The sequence below is a fragment of the Aplidium turbinatum genome, chromosome 6, assembly GCF_918807975.1.
Source record: "Aplidium turbinatum chromosome 6, kaAplTurb1.1, whole genome shotgun sequence".
Taxonomy (NCBI): domain Eukaryota; kingdom Metazoa; phylum Chordata; class Ascidiacea; order Aplousobranchia; family Polyclinidae; genus Aplidium; species Aplidium turbinatum.
In genome coordinates, this window is record NC_137477.1 from 8,043,275 (window position 1) to 8,054,091 (window position 10,817).

General features: G+C 38.2%; 1 pseudogene; it reads left to right on the forward strand.

The window, feature by feature from the left end:
- The first annotated feature begins 9,354 nt into the window (after positions 1–9,354).
- LOC145772916 (U2 spliceosomal RNA) lies at positions 9,355–9,536 on the forward strand (annotated as a pseudogene).
- The last annotated feature ends 1,281 nt before the right edge of the window (positions 9,537–10,817 follow it).

Below are 10,817 nucleotides of genomic sequence, written 5' to 3' on the forward strand. Positions count from 1 at the left end.
TCACTGACCATACAAGAAAAGTTTTTTCTACCCCCACACAATGCACAATTTCCACACCTTTTTGAAGATCCAATGTTTTTAATTTTGATATGTTGATTGTAGGATATAATATGTAGGATTGTTGATATGTAATGTCGAATTAATGTAGACCTAGACATAATTGTATTTTAGTGAAATTGCCTACTAAGGATACTTGCTGGATCTACCCTTGGATCGATGTGGGTGAAAACGGGAGTCTGGGTGAAAAAAATTGCGTTTTGCAGAGTTAGCAACTATGAGAAAACTCATCTGGCAACACTCATTGAGCGCCAGATTATATTCCGAGAGAAATAATTAATCTAAATAACTTCATCATTTAGCAGTAAGAAACTGTAAGATTAATTATCAATCAATGGACCATTGTATTTTTTGTCATTAACGCGCCAGGAACAAAAAAATATACGGTACTACTAGCTACAATAGCCGAAATACCAACACGTCAATGAACGAGAAAAGGTGTCAAAACCTTGAAAGGTTTAAGACATGCCTGAATAATAGGCTACGGGACTAGTTTATAATAATACGGTAACATACAGAGGTGGGCAGTATCCATGGACGTGCAGTCAGGGGAGGCAGTGCCTCACCTGCCAACATCTGGCAAAGCAAAATTTATATCAAAGAAATGGTTATCACAGAATAAATATTTTTTGTTAAAAAGTAGTAAATATTGCACGTTTTTAGGTGCTTTAGTTTGTGTGAATTGCTGTAGTCGTGCCCCCTTTCCCCCAAATTTTACGTTTCTACACCCAAACTGTGCTTTAATTTGTTTCTGTGGCAATATTCCTATCGAGCGTTCATGTGGTCAAAATCGTTGAAATACGCAAGGAGAGGTAACGCCAGCTTTGCCTCTCTTCAGATCAGAAAACTTCCATACACTGCACTATGCGTGCCTTTTTCTTTCGCAAAGTCGCCAGAAATCATCATGAACGATTTAGCTACGATTTGAGGCACGCCTCAAATGTGACGTCACAGCTATGAAACCTTTTTCGTCAAGCTGGAGTGCCCGCGAGCCTACGTGGTATGTGACTTCTTGCAGCGTAAAGGATTGTTTCTTATAAAATGTAAATAAAATGGAGGAAGATTTAGTATTAAATCTGAGAGATTTTTAAAAACTAAACTTTCGATCCAAAGTTGAAGTCATAAATAAAGGAAGACCTGTTCCAAATTTATAAGGTTTGCATCAGACAACTGAACAAAAAAAAAATAACTTGCAACTTTCAAAGAGATTGGTACTCAAAAAAGAAGTGGCTATGTGGCTATGCTTTAAAAATTGCCTTTTCTGCTTTCCCGTCTCTTATTTTCAATATCTAGTGATAATGTTTGGAGTAAAGAAGGGTCTCTACAACAAAGTCACAGATGTTTTAGTCCAAAAGGATAGGCGCATAGATTTTATTTTTAATAAATGTGAAAGCATGCTGCTAATTTTTTTGATTAGTAAGTTATGACACCATTTTTGTTGTTAAAAAATTTTATTGTAAAAGTGACTTGAAAAAAGTAGTGCCTCACCATCTAGGAACCTCACCGCACGTCACTGGCATTAGCGCGCTACTTTTGTAGCGCCGCTACTATTTTGGTAAAAGTAGCAGTAACGGCACTACTTTTTAGTTGGAGTAGCGGCGCTATTTTTTTCCAAAGTAGCGGAAGAGGCGCTACTTTTTTTCAGTCACACTCCCGCTACCCGCTACTTTTTAATCTAAAGCAGTGGTTCTCAACGGGGGCGGTACCGCCCCCCGGGGGGCGTTTTGATTTTGCAGGGGGGCAGTATGATTACCTCGTATTAAAGGGGGTGTTTTGATTATTTGGGGGCATTCTAGTTTAACCCATTACCGCCCAGCGTAACGATTTCGTCAAATAACTCGTATCTTCGTGGTAACATTTCCTACCTCATACCTGGTGGAAAAGGGATTCAGCTGTGTTGTTCTGCTACATACCAAACAGCGAAACCCACTTGACATAAGAGGTGATCTTCGAATGTTTTTCACTGGCTTTACACAGGATGTGTAGAAACTGGCACTTTCTTACCAAGGTTCACATTGACTACCAGTATACTAGGCCTATGCTGTTTTCATGCTCGCCAATATATATTTCCTTTTAATCAAATATAGTTACCGGTAGTTATTAGTCTCTAAAACCCTTACAGCCTTTTTCACCCTAAAAGGGTGATCATCAAAAGGTCTTTATTGTATTAGAAATATAATTCTATTTGAATAAGGACCTTCTGATAATAATAATAATAAATATTTGATGTTGTAAGCACCGAGGTGCTTTTTCATCATTCTGATATACATAACGCATTTGCTGTTAATTAGGTTAACAGCTAGTTTAATAACTAATAACTCTAACCGTCAATAACATCTGATAACATATATAAACTTTTAGAAGACATATTAGTGGGACCAGAAAATAATACGGTGATATATACATGAAAAATACATACACAATAGTACTGTCACTTAATACATAACATCATAAGATGATTTCAAGGTAAATTTCAATGGATCGCTGCTCCAGTGCTTGTCAAGCCTTGCCTTGAATGCATTCAAGCTAAGTGCACTTATGACTGTTGGTGGTAAATTATTCCAGGCATTTACTACACGCACTGTGAAAAAGTTGCTTCTCAGCCTTGACATAGTTTGTGGCTTACACAATTTTAAGTTATGGCCTCTTGTATCATAGGTATTTGGATTCATTTGAAATAACACAGTATAATTTACATCATAAAAACCATTTAAATATTTATACACTTGAATAATATCATGGCGAAGACGTTGGAATACTAGAGTAGGCAAGTTTAATTTTTCTAATCCTTTAGAATATGACAAATGCCTTAATCCAGGAACCAATTTGGTTGCACGCCTTTGAACATTTTTTACTACAGCTACAGAGTACTTATATGTTGGGAACCAGATCAAATTATTGTATTCCAAAATTGGACGAATTAATGCATTAAAAAGAGTGACAAATACTGTGGTATCAAAATTAGATATAGAACGTCGAATCAGTCCTACCATACTGTTAGCTCTAGAAACCATTTTTTCTATGTGTTTTCTGAATGATAAGTCCTGATCAATAACTACACCAAGGTCCTTGTAGTCACTTACAAATGTCAATTCCTTTGTTGAGTTGTCAGTATAGTCTTGAATCATGGTATACTTGAATGTTGGTGGGTTTTTTCCCATTCTTAAAATACAGGACTTTTCTGGGTGGAATTTCAATTTCCATTTTCTGGACCACTCATTCAGTGCATCAAGATCATTCTGCAGTTTTAAACAGTCACTTCTGTCCGTTATTTTTTGATATATTTTTGTGTCGTCTGCAAATAACTTAATATTGCATTTTACACTTTCGGTCATATCATTAATATAACATGCAAATAATGTTGGTCCCAATACACTTCCCTGCGGCACACCACTTTTAACACTTCCCCAATCTGAGTAGTGTCCATTCACAACAACTCTTTGCTTTCTTGATGTGAGAAAAGATTTTATCCACTGCAGTACAAACCCCAGTACAAACTGATGTACAAACTGATGATCCCCCTTTTAGGGTAAAACAGGCTGTAAGGGTTTTAGAGGCTGGTAACTAGCCTATATTTGATGTAATTCGCTCTGCTTAGCTTTTTGCTTGGCATTGAGCACTTTTTGTAGTATTAATAGAATTTATTGTTTTATATTCGCTTTTCGTAATTAATTGATTTTGTTGGGGGGGCGGTAAAAATTTGCCAGTTTATGAAGGAGGCGTTGGGCCAAAAAAGGTTGAGAAAGACTGATCTAAAGTAAAAACAATACTCGTTTTTTTTGGCAACACTGGCGCGGTTAAGCAGTTATATTACATAGCCTATAATCCTATATAATCGGTTTGGTTGCAAAGTTTCGGTCTTTTGGGAATCTCGTTTTCTGGTGTGGAGCTGTGATCAAGGTATGAAATCGATATGTTCATTTTAATTTTGATAATAGCCGAAGTAAAGTTATATATGGTTTATAGAATATAGACTACATGCAGTGAGCATTGCCTCATCAGTCATCACCTATGTGAAAGGGATAGTAAAGGAAAAATCTGACTTGGCGATTTTCCACGTTCTTTGTGTTTAACGTGCTACCATAAAACGATTTTCAATCAAATTTTGCCCCATTGCGGTCTGATCAGCATTCCGCGCCTGCTTTTGTCAGAGCTTTCAAAACTGGAATGGGCGTGAGCAGCGAAGCGTGCGACTGTACAGTCTATGTCACTGTAGGCGAGCAATCAGTTGATCGCGCAATAGTTGTTACTGCGGGCGATTTAACTGTAGGCTATGTATGTATGACAACATCATTGACAACGTACCAAAAAGAGATCACCTCTTCATTATGGGAGACTTCAACTGCAAACTAGGTCAACTACATAAAACATTCCCGTCATCAATTGGAAAACACACTCTGGCGACCGCAAATACAAGAGGCGAACTACTGGGCCAGTTCTGCGTAAAAAACAACCTCCAAGTCACTAACACATGGTTCCAAAAGAAAAAGAAAATGTTGTTTACTTGGACCTCTCCTGATGGGAAGACAAAAAACCAAATAGACTTTATCCTATCACGCACCTCGTCTTCTAGACTAAACGTCCTGAACAGCTCTACCTTGAACACTCCTGACATATCAGACCACAGAATGATACGTACAAAATTTAGAATAAGCTTCTCATGGCCTCAGAAGCAGAAGCGGAAACCAATCCAAAGACCCCACCTTATGAAACAACAAGAAGTCGCTGAACACTTCCAAGTAAATTTACAAAACAGATATGCCACCTTACAGCAAATGACAGACCCAGAGTCCATACAAGAAGCTATAACCGCAGGGCTACGGGAAGAATCAGAAGTTGTTCTTCCCAGATATATGCACCAAGACCAACCGAACTGGATGTCGCAACAAACTAAAAAAGCCATCCAATCTAAACACAAAATTAGAAAACAACATGGATCCTCATCTACTCAATATAAAATCGCTAAATCTGAGTCGAAGAAGCTCGTGAAAAAAGACCAAATGAAGCAATTAGAAGATAAAATCGATGAACTCAACACCTTACCTCCACACAAAATCTATTATGCTGCCATAAAGAAACTTAAAGCAAAACCTAAAAACATCAGTTGGGGAATTAAAGATGCAAAAGGAAACATCCTCACGAGCAAAAGCTGTATCCTCGAACGATGGGCAAAATTCTATGAAGAACTCTATCACGACAATCCGCAACAGATACTCATCGATGACTCTGCCTCTGACGAAATCCCATCTATTTTAAGAAGCGAAATATCTAATGCTATAAGCAACTTAAAGTATGACAAATCTCCCGGTATAGACGGCATTTACTCGGAATACCTCAAAGCAGGAGGCGAACCTCTAATCACAGCACTGCTTCATCTCTTCAATTCTATCTTAACAACGAAAAAGATACCCAGCAATTTTAAAGAAGCTCTAATAATTGTAATCTACAAGAAAGGCAATAGACTCGACTGCAGCAACTACCGTCCAATAAGTCTACTCAGTCATGTATACAAACTCTTTATCACTATCATTGCGGCACGCGTAAAAAATGACCTATATGCATCCCTCCCCCCTACACAAGCAGCCTACCAACCAGGAAGAGGAACAATCGAGCAAATCTTAGCGCTGGAACAAATCATAGAAAAGTCTATTGAATTCAACAATCCCGTTCATATCACCTTCATTGACTTCAAAAAAGCGTTTGACAGTGTTAAATTACCCTACCTTTGGCAACTTCTGGATAAAACTTCCATCAACAAAAAATACATCAACCTCTTGAAAGCAACGTACGACGATTCTAAAGCACTAATCAAAACAGACATCGGAACAACCAGACGAATTGATATTATAAAAGGTGTTAAGCAAGGAGATGTCTTGTCTGCTATCCTGTTTTGCATCGTAGCGGCTGCAATAATCTCAGAAACAGAAAATAAGTGTACAACTGGATTCACCATCGGCGGTCATGTAATATCCAACTTAAGCTACGCAGACGATATGGCCATTTTGAATAATTCTAAACTGAAAATGCAGGAATACCTAGATGCTCTGTCAAAAAATGCTGCTAAATTCGGCCTCCAAATAAATGTGTCCAAAACCAAATGTATGACAACCGACAAAACTAACAACACACTCAATCTCACTCTCTATGGAAAACAAATAGAACAAGTACCAGAATTCATATATCTTGGCCACCGACTATCCGCAACCAACGATGGAAAGACTGCAGTGCAACACCGAATTGGCTTAGGCTGGGCAGCATTTGAAAAGAACAAAAAGATTCTAACATCCGATAGACTCCCAATCAGACTGAAAGCAAAAATTTTCAACACCTACGTTTTACCAGTCGTGCTGTACGGTCTAGAATGCGTAAATTGGACATCATCAACAATGAAAAAACTCACTACCTTCCAAAATCACATCATGAGAAGCATGACCAACAAAAGGTTACTTGATCACATAAAAATAGAAGATCTTTTAACTATGACAAAACTACATCCAATTGCAGCAATAATAAAATCAAACGTTTTAAAACTGTTCGGCCACACTAAAAGATCACAATTCGGAATCAGCAAACTTTGCACAGAAGGCAAAGTAGAAGGAAAAAGAAAACGTGGCAGACAACCAAAACGATGGCAAGACAACATTCAATCATGGACCGGACTCCACTTGACGACACTGGGCGAGTTGGCTCAAAATCGCCACTCTTGGAAACAAATAAGCCATGTTGATGCGCAATCTGCCGCAGGCGGAGATAACGACTAATGATGATGATGTATGTATGTACATCAAAACATCAGACAGTTTGCTCAAAACATCAGATCTGATGTTAATGTTAACGTGGCTTTTGTTATTGCTGTCTATAGTGACGTTTTCTCGAGCAGTGTTTGCACTTTTTGGTCATTTTAAATAAAAATAAATGAAACAGTGAACTTTGGGCCTTGCCAGTGCCATTGAAAACATTTTTTTTTCAGTAATTTTTTTGGAAATGTATTCTTGAATGTTCAGTTTACACATTTTAATGCTTAATTCCCGTTTGAAAATTTCATTTACTATGCCTTTAAGATGTCCAAAAATAAGGTTTTATCGTATTGGTTAAAGTAAAACTTGTTTGATTGAATCTTTATCCTCGGACTGGGAAAGCTTCTTGCAGAGCTTAATCCTGGCAGTTTTGCATACTTGTAGAGGTTTTAAATCACTGACGCAGGCCGGTCACCGAGATTGACAGAGTGAAGTTTCCGATTGTTGAAGTCTTGTTGCCGGGGAACTATTCCATCCATTAGATGCCGCTGAATAGAGAGCAGTCCTTAACGTGCGTTGCTCAAGCACACACCCCGAGAGTCGAACCAGCTCCGCTTGATCTTGAAGCTTCTTCGTTCCAGAAGTGACGCGCTAACCAATTGAGCTGTCGGGGCGGACTGTTGACAAATGGTTTGCTAAGATATTTGTTGCTGATAAAATTTTCTTACACGATGGTTTTTGTAAAAAGAAATCATTACAGGGCAGTTTTTTGTGATTTGTTTTGCTTACAACTTTGAAGTTACAACATAGTTTGTCTTATTTCTAAACAGCTCATTTATTTCTAGCTGACGTCAACTTCTTCGGCGAATATCTCCGTGTGATGAAGCCTATCTGCCATGCTTTAGACATTCTCCAGGGCGAGTCCAAGGCGTATTACGGAGTCTTGCTTCCAACCATTACAATTTGCGTGAAGAAGTTGACCGAGATCAGTGATCTTGCGAGCTGTGAGGAGTTGAGAGTGAAAGTCCTTGAAGGGGTGAAGAAACGATTCAACAAGTGCTTCAACGACATGAAATACGTTATGGCATCATGTCTTCATCCCTTCTTCAAGACGTTGTAGCTACAATTTCTGCACTACGTTTCCACAAATGATGCTGACGCACTGCGAGAAAAAGTTAAGACAGACGTAATTCGACTGTTGCGGGAGACATCAAGCCAGGTTGATACTGAGAAGAGTGACACCAACACCATTCACGACTCCAAGGATGAATTTTTTGGTGTGTTGGCGCCATCCCGTGAAACGTCGGTGCAGAAGAAAACAGCAATTGTGGACGCCTTTTTTTGGACAGGAGCAAGTCCTTGAGCTTTTCGAATACCGAGTTAAAACATCTGTTCAACGTTCATTACATACAACACCCCCATTCCTTCCAGTGCTGCGGTGGAGAGACTTTTCTCTGTTGGAAAAGATTAAGCTAAAGCCGGCAGGACTTAGTGACTCATTTTGAAATACTTGTGTTTTTGAAAGATGCGTAACAATAAATTTCCCTTAGAATGTGTTTTGTATAACGACGTTAAGATGACAGTGTAAACAATTGACAACATTCATTTTCAAGGTCATTTTTGCGTCACTAGGGACTTGAAAAGTGTTTCCTAACTTAGTGTCATTTTAGACAAAAGTAGCGGAAGAAGTAGCGCGCGCTACTTTGGTCCGAGTAGCGGGTAGCGCGCTACTTTTTTAAATTGGTAGCGGTAGCGCGTGCTATTGTTGTCCAAGTAGCGGGTAGCGCGCTACTTTAAAAGTAGCGGGTGCCCACCTCTGGTAACATATAAGATGTTGCAAAGCCGAATGCTTATTCATCTTTCAAATATATACAGTAGGCTGAATAAATTAATAAAGACTATAATTATATTAGAGTTAACAGTTGGTATCAACAGTGATACACACGCAAAAGTAAACAGCTATCGTATGTACCGTAATAAGGGTGCAACCTATTTCGTACCCTGAACACTTCGTACCCCCATTTCGTATCCTGAAAAGATCGAGAGAAAAATAGAACAAAGCTGAAGTCGCTGATCGGGTTTTCCGCAAACATTTCAAAAAGCCGAAGCCGCTGGTCGGCGTTGCCGCAAACATTTCAAAATTAACCAAACTTCACTTTTTTCCTCTCAATGCTAGGCTAGAGTGCAGTTTTATTATTGTTGTTTGGCTTACTCTAACTATGTTTTCCTTCTTTTGCTATTCAAAAATGCGTTGTTTCAATAAAAACGTGAATCTTGGGCCGTATTGCATGACAGCCCCTTCCCTATGAATGACTTTTGCTCCTTGTGACGTAGCCTACCCTAAAAGAAAAGAAGCAAGACAGTGGGGCGCAATTGCATTGGTAACACAACGTAGGCTAAATGGCCAATGCAGTGTTAAAATGTTTGTGGAATCTCTGATCAGCGACTTCGGCTGTTTTCTATTTTTTCACTCGACCTTTTCAGGGTACGAAATAGGTTGCATTCCCGTAATAACAGTGAAGGTAAGTAAAAAGGTATATGTAGTAGGTATATCTATGGTATAGCTTTTAGGCTCTCAAGAGCTAAGATCAAGTGTAGTATCTGTTCTCAGTTTAATACCTGGGACGCCTAGCATCGCTGGGCTCTTGTATTAAATGTATGTTTGAAGACGGGGTGTAAATTCAAAGCTAGCACCCATCGGTTGTCCCAGTAATGCAGTATTGCAGACGTTAGCGAGAAACATAGTAAGAGATTTCACCACGATATTCATCCAGTGCAAAGACGTTAGCGAGACGTCTCCCTAAATCACTGTAATTCACTCTGTAAATCACTCAGGGCTACTGGGGCAATGGCGATTATTGGCAATTACATGTGGTTTTTGATTAGATTAAAAAGATGATACTGATGATACTGCAACAGTTCAGTAACATTTGTTTTGCATTATGGTTATTAGTGCAAGTGTATTGCATCGGGTCATGTATGCTTCATTACGTCGTGCCGCCCTGTCGCTGTGAGTAGTTCGTAGTTATTGCAGCAGGACTTGGTACCCACTGCACAGTGATTTGCCACTTGTACTTGTATATGGCTCCACTCGTGTTAAGACTTCTGTTCAATTCCTTTACGTTCGTGGGTTTCTGTAGCTATTCTGCAATCTGCAGTATATTCAAACTCATCGTCCCAAAAAACATTAGGAAGAATCAAAAAAATGACTTAAACAAAAGTAGTGTTCTGTTGTGTAACTATAATATTAGTGGAATGCCGCTATTATGCACAAACATTTTCAAACCTCTGATTTAATCTACACTTGCACAAGGTTGTTACAACAAAGCCTTGTTTTGAAAAATTCAATTAATAGAACATAAGCATAAGATATGCATAAGGTGGGTACAGGGATGGTGGTTACAGGATATTAAAGCAATTGGAGTTAACATATTATTAATATTAAGGAAATTTTATTGTGAGGTAAATATGTAACATCAATAGGCCTATACAATATTACACTTACAGAAATTTTCTTTTTCAGAAGCAATGGTTTCTGCAAATTCAATTGATTATGATAAACTAGTGCAAAACAATAAAGCAACGGTTATCATAGTTGATGTTAGTGAGCCAGAAAAACTAAGTAATATTTTGGATTTAAAAAATGAAAAACCACAAGAAAAGTCTGAACTGTACAAAGAAACAGATTCTACCAGCCCCCTATCAGATGACAAAGCCAATAACAGCCCAGTTGACTGTGAAAGCAAACTTGTGATTATTGATGATTATGTTGAAGATCAAGAATATGTTTATATTATTCAAAACTGTTCAATATGTTCTATAAATTTTCAAAATTCTTCCTTATTTTTTGAGCATGTAAAAGAACAACACATTATTTGTGAAAATAATATTTTTAGATGTCCATTCTGTGAGTATTTTTCCAAATCAAAAGTTCACATTGAAGGACATCTGCATGTTCATATTAATGCAAAGTTGTATAAATGCAAAATCTGTGAGAAACGCTTTCAACAGAAAGCAGGCGTT